This window comes from Macrobrachium nipponense, chromosome 8 (genome assembly GCF_015104395.2).
Source record: "Macrobrachium nipponense isolate FS-2020 chromosome 8, ASM1510439v2, whole genome shotgun sequence".
NCBI classification, from domain to species: domain Eukaryota; kingdom Metazoa; phylum Arthropoda; class Malacostraca; order Decapoda; family Palaemonidae; genus Macrobrachium; species Macrobrachium nipponense.
Genome location: NC_087203.1, coordinates 57,850,409 through 57,859,574, shown reverse-complemented (window position 1 = coordinate 57,859,574; position 9,166 = coordinate 57,850,409). Strand labels below are relative to the sequence as shown.

At 46.2% G+C, this 9,166-nt stretch overlaps 1 long non-coding RNA gene across 1 annotated transcript in view; it reads left to right on the top strand.

Annotated features, from left to right (window-relative positions):
* The first annotated feature begins 311 nt into the window (after window positions 1-311).
* The window catches only part of LOC135223270 (uncharacterized), a 23,739-nt gene continuing 14,884 nt past the window's right edge, over window positions 312-9,166 (top strand). The window contains exon 1 of the long non-coding RNA XR_010316450.1: window positions 312-447. This is a non-coding gene — a long non-coding RNA (uncharacterized LOC135223270). The remainder of the gene's footprint in view (window positions 448-9,166) is intronic.

The window sequence follows — 9,166 nt, the reverse complement described above, 5'->3', positions numbered from 1 at the left end:
GAGTAAAGTGCATTTTCATATTCCATAAAGTAGATGGGATTTTCACTGTTGAGCCCTCCACAGTTCATGCAGCTAATGCAAAACTCTGGACAGGTGAGAGAAGGGATTCTTGTTACTAGATATTATTCTTTATCTGCCATTGATCATCAACTTCTTGTATTTAAGCAGCAATATAGGCCTTGTTTGGTTTTTCCTTTTGTAATTGTTGGCTAATGGGTTAAAATCAAGATACGTATTTATATCTATGGAACAGTTTTTTAGATTTTTTTGTGATTTAATTTGTTTTTCTTCTCTAGGTATCAGGAGAGTTTGCTAAAAGTCTTCATGCTAGCATGGATAACATTCTGGATGAAATTGCCCAGTTGAAACACAAGCAAACATAAGTTAAAGCAGCACTAACAAATGCTAAATGGAAGCAATCTAATCTGACCTCGTAGAATATTAAAGGTGAGTGAGTGTTCATGAAAAGAAATCTGCATTTCTGGGCTCAGCTCGTGTCGGCCTATGAAAGGATCCTAATTAATTCTTCTTTCTAGGTAAAAATATCTAAAATTACCAGAGAAAAACAAAATTAAGAAAATGTCAGTAAACTGACTCGCTCACTCTTAAAAGAAGTGTCGGTATGGTAATAGGGGCGAGTGGGAATCACTACCACGAGACATTCACCCAATTAGAACTTCCAATCAGAATCCCCTTAAGAGAGCTGATACCAACTGGGCGATGCAGCGCTACTACTAACTACTAGAGGACGCCACGGACAGCAGCGCCCTAGCGGACATCCTTAATTATTAGCGCTAGCGTCAAGACGCATTATTTTTTCTGTGCTGTGCTAATTTCGGGATTTATCCTATTCTTCACCATGGAACGCTCTGCAATTGCAACGGCTAAGTTAAGTAACTCATAAGTAATGTTTTACCACATTTTTATCTTCCGGGTACCATATTTTCCTCCTAATAGGTCATATACGGTTTCCCCGGTTGTCTCGTGGTGGCGCCTTGCTGGCCTCGTTAAGAATTCCCGGTCCTCCATACTGGGACTTCTTATACTTATGGGCTTACTATGTTACGTTCATTTTGTCTTTTACATCGAGTTTTAGCTAGTTTAGCCTCCTACCATCTCTCTTAGTTTGGTATTTAGGGCTATTATTATTATTCCTGCCCAGCATCCCGGCTCTTGCTCTTCATCGCTATCGCTGGCTCCGAGTAGGCTTCTGTTTCTTGGAACAGTCTGCCTCCTCCTGGGCTTCTTTCTCTTTTACTAAAAGTGTCTTTTCCATCTTTTTTGATGTATATATTATATTTAGGGTGTTAGGCTAGCCTAGGTGCATGTTCCTTGTATTGGTACAGCCTGGTTCACGTGGCCCTCTCACGGTTGTGTTGCTCGCGGCCTAGGCCACTTGCGGTCACGTGTTCCATCGCACCTTACCCTGCCCCTGCCCTCCCTTCCTGGTATAGGGAGGGGCTGGGGGACCCCTTGGTTGTCATGACAACCTCAGTCGCCTTCTCTCTCCCTCTCTGAGGTGGCCAGGGGTTCCCTCCCAGCGGGGGTATAGGGCGACCACTCATGAGGTACCGGGTCTCCGAGCGGGTAGTCGGTGAGGCGGGGAGGAGTAGGCCATCCCCCCCCCTCTCTCTCTCCCGCCATGTTTACGCCGAGACCTTCCTCCCCCCATCCCCAGTTTGCTCAGCCACCTTCCCTCGCTATAAACGAAGGAGCCTTCCGTCGCAGCCGGGGCACCTTTGGTTATAGATTACTGGCTCCGCCAGCGGGCGGGGTGGGGACTACTAGTGGTCGGTTGCTTGCCTACTATATCCTTACATCTCTCCCGCTACCGGAAGGGAGCTTGCTTCGTTACCCGGGCACTCTTCTAGTAGACGGGTGGTGGAGTAAGGTTGTTATTATTGTTATTTTAAGGATATACCCTAATTTTACGATGAATTGTTTAATTTTATTATTTATATATCTACCATCCCCGCCATTTTCCGTCGTGGTTTCCATTTACCACCACTCCTGGTTGGTTTCCTTTTGTGTCCCCGCCATCAGCGGAGCTATAGCCTAGGACACCCAACCAACCTTGTTACCACAGTATTATGGCGGGCTCTGGTTTAATCTAACTTTATCGCTCCGGCACCAGCGGAGCAACTGTTAGGCTGTAAGTGTTTTCCTGATACTCATGTATCTTTCCACTTACAGGCTACCAACTGTCAGGTCCCAGCGTGCAACGCGACGTTGTACGACCCCTGCGGCCACGATGAGTGCAGGTCTCACGCCCCTTGTGCCACGTCATTTAACGAGATGATCGTCTGGCACCCAGAAGCCTGCGCATCTGCTACGACCTAGTCGGTCAGCTGGGAGATGGGGTAAGTCCATTATAGGCTTCCTTATCATCTTTTACTAACAACTCTTAGTCATAAGTTTGTTAACCCCGTTCCGCCATTAGAAGCTCATCTCGCCCTTTCTTTCAGGCTACTGGTGGTGAGGGAGGTCGCCCTCGCCACCCTGAAAGCGTGGGTGGGCGGCTTCGGGAAGAACGCCGCCAAAGGCCAGCCGTACATTCTGGACAAGAAGCTGGCCGTCCAGATCTTCCCTGCGGGCAAGTCAACTGGGTATGTTGACCCCTTGTCCGCAGCCCCTCTGATAGCCTCCATCCAGCAAGATCTCCAGCAATCCTTTGGGGTCGTAGCTTCCAGGAGTCGGTCCCGGACGTCGCTGCCCTGGACCTAAACATCGAGCCCATGGCGGTAGGGGCAGCAGGATTTGTTGGTTGAGGTAGGTGTGTCGGGCGCCCAAGGTCTTTCCTTGGTGCTCCTGGATCTTCTCCTGTCCCTTCTTCGAGCGCTTCTTTCCAAGGCTTTGTGGGATCTGAGATCCCTACCCGCTCTCTCCCGCTCTCTCTGTACCCCCCAAGGTGAAGGGACAGAGAGAACCGAAGACTCTAGCTAAGACAACTTCTAGGAAGTCGTCTTCGTCTTCTTCGGCTAGGAAGTCTTCGACTTCCTACGCCGACGCGGTGAAAGCCAAGCCGAGTTCTTCTCACTCGAAGAGCTCTAGAAGCAAGGCTTCTAAGGAGAAGGCTCGCGCTCTCCCGCCGAGCCAATGCCTTCTCCTGCCTCCACCGCTTCCACTCCGGCAAACGCCGGTGGGAGGAGCAGGACCTAGCACCTTTGATCCCACTGCTTTCTCAGCAGTGGTGATGCAACAGGTGGGCGAGTTGGTTGGCTCGCAAGTCTCCGCCCTGGGGACGAGATTCGAGCAGATGTTTTGCACAATTGTCGAGCACTCTGTCTCAATCAGCCAGTCCATACAAGATCTCTCTAACAGGGTTAGAGAGAATGAGGACCGGGTAGCCGGGCCGCTCTCTCAGGTCCCTCTTCCAGTCTCCCCAGTGCCAAGCACTGGCATTCTCCAACTCCCGCCATACGACTCTCTGCCAGCTTTCTCCATGGAGAATCCATGGAGAGTAGCTGCCTACGCTCCTTTTAAGGATGGGATGATCTCTATCCGGAGTGTGGAACTCGGAGGATTGAGGACTTCGAGTTTTACCCTCCGGTCTGACGCAGCTTTCATCGGTTATGCTAGGCTGACTGTAACGCTCTGACTAGGGAAGACAAGATCTCTAGAGAGTCTGTTCTATACAGTAGGGATCATGCCAGCGGGAAATGGGTTCACTGCCTTGAGAACTGGGAGTGCACGAACACTAAGCTCCAGGCCTATAAGAGTCCTTTTACTATTTTCGCGACGGAAGAGGAGGCTTCTCTTCCGTTCGCCACGAAAATAGTAGAGAAGACCCTTCAGGCAGTCCTCAAGGATGAGCCCATGCCACAGTTGAGGGAGGCGGAGTCTACTTCTCCGCTCTTCCCGGCTTTCGGAGAATTGTGGGAGAACTTGCCAGCTACGTCACGCTTGGTAAGCTCAACACCGGACTGCGCCATGGACCAGTTCGGCGAGGAAGCTGCCAAGGCTGCCTGATTCCCTAATTCAGGCAGAGTTTGACCCGCGCGAACCAGGTTTGGCAGGTCCCCTCAATTCTCTTATAATAACAGAAATGGCTGCTCTCTCTTATGCGACGGAACCGCTGTTTAAGATCTTGGCAAAATCTCAGTTTCAGACGGTCCTAACAGATGCTTTCGACTTCTTCCAAGCCTAGGAGGAATTGCCGAAAGCACGTTCTGCAGGAGTGTACTATTAGGTCACGAGCCTAATAGACTCTTGGCTTCTAGCATGTGGGGAGCGGATCTTCTTCCCAGAGTCCGCTGTTAATGAAGTGCACCACGAGGCTGCTAGGCTCAACCAGAGCCTTAGAGCTAGGTGGGGTATTTCGTCAAAGAGGAAACAAGAATCCGTCCCCACTGCTGGTAAGAAACCAAAGAAGGCTGGTAAGAGGTTCCAGCCGTATCAGAACACCAGCAACAGCAGCAATTTGTGCAGGGGCCGTCCGGTTACCCAACAGGGAACAAACCTGCTAGTTCGAAACAGAACCAGCCCATCCTCCTGTTGTCTCCTCAATCACAGCCGTCGACCTCCTACGCAATCTCGCCGGCCTTCAACCCTACATTTGAGGCTCAAGCTACAAAACAACCGAGAGGTAGGGCGAGAGGTTACTTTCGCCAGCGTGGCGCAGGAAGGGCGACAAGGAGCAGGCAGTTCAGAGGAGGGCGTGGTGGTCAACCCGCCGCATCAACAATGAGGCTCCCCAGGTAGGAGGGAGGCTGTTCCTCTTCCGCCACAGGTGGGGGTTCAGCAATTGGGCACAGAGCATAGTGTCCAAAGGATTGGGTTGGAGTTGGATCAAAGATCCGCCTCCAATCAAATCATTCCACCAAGTACCATCAGAGGAATTGACAGATTACGCGGAGGAACTCCTTCAGAAAGGAGCTATTGCGAGAGTCAAGCATCTAAAATTTCAAGGTCGCTTATTCAGCGTGCCAAAGAAAGGCTCAACAAAAAGAAGGGTAATCTTAGACTTGTCAAAGCTAAACTCTTTCATTCGTTGCGACAAGTTCAAGATGCTTACCCTCTCGCAGTAAGGACCTTACTTCCGCGTGGAGCCGTCACAATGCTCCATCGATCTTACAGACGCATACTATCATATCCCTATAGCCAGGCACTTCCGCCCATTCCTAGGATTCAGGCTAGGAAATCAGACATTCTCATTCAAAGTGATACCCTTCAGTCTGAATGTAGCCCCCAGGGTATTCACGAAATAGCAGAAGTGGTTGTACAGCAATTGAGAACTCAGGGAATCATGGTAGCAGCATACCTCGACGATTGGTTGATCTGGGCACCAACCGTCGAGGAATGTCTCGAAGCCACCAAAAAGGTAGTTCACTTTCTGGAACATCTGGGGTTCCAGATAAACAAAACGAAATCCAGACTTACCCCGGAGTCTCGGTTTTCAGTGGCTGGGAATCCAATGGGATTTGTCTTCCCACAATCTGGTCAATTCCAGTGGCCAAACGGAAGGAAATAGCAAAATCTGTCAGGCAATTTCTCAAATGCAAACAAACATCAAGGAGAAACCAGGAGGAGAATCCTAAGGTCCCTTCAGTTTGCTTCGGTAACAGATATCCTCCTGAAAGCAAGGCTAAAAGATTTTAAATCGAATTTCTTTGGCGATCGAGAGCAAACACCAAATCTCGAGACAAGTTGTCAGTAATCCCACAGATCCTCCCCGCAATCAACTCCGTCCATGGTCAAAAGTAAAGAACTTAGCCAAGAAGGTACCCCTTCAATATCCCCTTCCAGTGTTAACCATTCACACGGATGCCTCCCTGTCCGGGTGGGGGGGTGGGGGGGATACTCTCAGTTCAAACAGGTTCAGGGGACTTGCGTCAGTTCAATTTCGCCAGCTTCACATAAACGTTCTGGAAGCAACAATGGCAGTCATTTCTTACCTTGAAGAGATCTGCTTCCCCCGAAGAAGTCTCATCTAAGGGCTAGTTTTGGACAGTGCAGTGGTAGTTCATTGCATCAACAGAGGAGGGTCCAAATCCAAGCATGTGAATCATGTCATGATAGCCATCTTTGCCTAGCAAACAAACACAAATGGCATCTGTCTGCCACTCACCTGGCAGGGGTAAGAAATGTGATAGCAGACGCTCTGTCCCGGTCAGTTTTCCTCTGGAATCAGAATGGTCTCTAGACGACGGGTCATTCCAGTGGATAAGCCTGAGAGTCCCAGGTCTCCAAGTGGATCTCTTCGCCTCACAAGCGAACCACAAGCTCCCTTGCTATGTGGACCCCAACCTGGACCCTCTGGCTTATGCCACGGACGGCCCTGTCGTTTGGATGAATGGCACGTGGAGGAAAATTTATGTTTTTTCTCCAGTGAATCTTCTCTTGAAAGTCCTAAGCAAACTAAGGTCTTTCAAAGGGATAGTAGCTCTGATTGCACCGGACTGGACAAGAGCAACTGGTATCCTCTTCTTCTGGAATTGGGCCTCCGACCTCAACGGATCCCCAATCCCAAGCTATCACAATCAGTACAAATGAGGACTGTGTTCGCTTCCTCAGGAATTCTCCAGACCCTAACTTTATGGACTTCATGAAGTTTGCGGCTAATAAAGATGCTAATATTGATCCACAGAATATTCTCTTCCTAGAATCAGATAAGAGAGAGTCAACCATTAGACAATATGACTCAGCTGTTAAAAAATTAGCATCTTTCTTGAAAGAATCGAACACTACAACCATGACAGTTAATCTAGCTATATCCTTTTTCAGATCCTTGTTTTGAAAAAGGTTTAGCAGCTAGCACTATTACCACTCATAAATCGGCTTTGAAGAAGATCTTTCAAGTAGGTTTTCAGATAGATCTGACTGAATCTTATTTCACGTCTATCCCTAAAGCCTGTGCTAGACTTAGACCTTCTCAAAGGCCTACTGCAGTTTCATGGTTCTTAAATGATGTCCTCAAACTAGCTTCAGATACTGACAACTCGTCTTGTACATTCATAATGCTCCTGAGAAAGACATTATTCTTATTAAGCCTAGCTTCAGGAGCTAGAATTTCAGAACTGTCGGCTCTATCCAGGGATGCGGGTCATGTGGAATTCCTCCCATCAGGAGAAGTTCTACTTGCTCCGGATCGTAGCTGTTTTTAGCCAAAAATGAGGATCCTCTTGCAAGGTGGGCCCCTTGGAAAGTTATCCCACTTCCCCAGGATCCTTCTCTCTGCCCAGTATCAACTCTTAGAGCCTTTCTATCTCGTACTTCATCAAGATCCTCAGGTGCTCTCTTCATGAGAGAAAAAGGTGGTACTTTGTCAGTAAAAGGTATTAGGCAACAAATCCTTTACTTCATTAAACAAGCCAATCCTGATTCATTCCCAAAAGCACATGATATCAGGGAGTAGCCACCTCAATTAATTACTTTCAACATATGAACTTTGAGGATCTTAAAAAGTATACTGGATGGAAATCCCCGACAGTCTTTAAACGTCATTATCTAAAGTCCTTGGAATCTTTAAAATTTTCAGCAGTAGCAGCGGGAAACATTGTTTCCCCTGATACTGTATAGTAGTCGTAGTATAGATCCAGGTCTCCTTTCTACTACCTACATCATCCAACATGCCTCACCCTATCGCCATGCTACTCGGATATCCTAGCCTTAGCCGCTGAATCATATAGTGGATTGTCCCTTATTTTTTTGCTAGGGACATCCACACTTGTACTGGTGGTGTACTTCAGTGTACCTACCCTTATTTTTATGCTAGGGTAGGACACAATGTGTTTGTATATTTTGTAAATATTTTCAAGTAAATCCCTTTTGTTTATATTACACTGCATCATTGTAATTTACTGTGATTACTGTTTTTAAGTACTTTAGATTACTAACGTTCTGTTATTTTACTGTTTAGTATAAGTTAGTTTAAGTACTTAGTTTGTATGCTGTAATTGATTTACTTATATTATATCCATCATTTTACAACTGCTTTTCATTTGTTCCTTTTTTCCCATCTTGTCTGTTTCTCTGGTACTCTTTCATAGGCCGACACGAGCTGAGCCCAGAAAAGGGATTTTGACGAAGGAAAAATCTATTTCTGGGTGATTGGCTCGTGTCGCCCTATGAAACCCACCCTATATTGTTTTCCCCCCCCATGCAGGACAAGATGTTTTTAGATTAAGGATGTCCGCTAGGGGCGCTGCTGTCCGTGGTTTCGTGGCCGTCTAGTAGTAGTAGTAGCGGCTGCATCGCCCGTTGGTATCAGCTCTCTTAAGGGATTCTGATTGGGAAGTTCTAATTGGTGAATGTCTCTGGTAGTGATTCCCACTCGCCCCTATTACCATACCGACACTTCTTTTTAAGAGTGAGCGAGTCAGTTTTACTGACATTTTCTTAATTTTGTTTTTCTCTGGTAATTTTAGATTAATTTTACCTAGAAAGAATGATATTAAGGATCCTTTCATAGGGCGACACGAGCCAATCACCCAGAAATAGATTTTTCCTTCGTCAAAATCCCTTTTTAAAGATGCTTTATTACTGTTAACTGTGAAAGTTACTGGTTTCAGGTCACTAAACTGCCATTTACTCTTTGGCTGAAATGAGCAAAGTTGCCATCCTAATATGGAGGTTTTTCATTTTAATGATCTTGCTGTTATAGTAAAAAAGAAAAATTCTCCTTTCACATTGGGATTCAGTCCTTGGTAAAGTACATTTCAGGATTAACTTTTTGCATAACACTACCAAGAAGGAAAAGAACTTTTTCACCTCAAGTACAAGTATCTTTTATCAAAGTGAAATGTTTCATAAGGACCGAAATAAACTGACACCCTATCATGGAGTTTTTCAGATTCTGGAACTGAAGCTTGCAGTCTGGGGCAGCTCAGGCTCAATCAAATCATTAGTAGTGCAGCAAAAACCTACAAATACTTTGCACCGAGTGTGATATATAAAATTTAAAAATATCGTGAAATTCATTATTATCTCAGTATTTTTTGACGCATTGTCTTTTCAGCAAGCCTTAAAACCAGAGTACTATAAAGGAATGAATAAATTTCCAATATTAAGGATTCAAAACTTTATGTGATGAGTCATGTTTTTGTAATTGTTGCTGAAAAGTAGTGAAATGAGACTGATACAAAATCTCACTTTTAGAGTTTAAAAGTGGGGGCCAAAAAATGATTGAATAAAAGTAGAAAATAAAGCAAGATACAGTCACGTCACT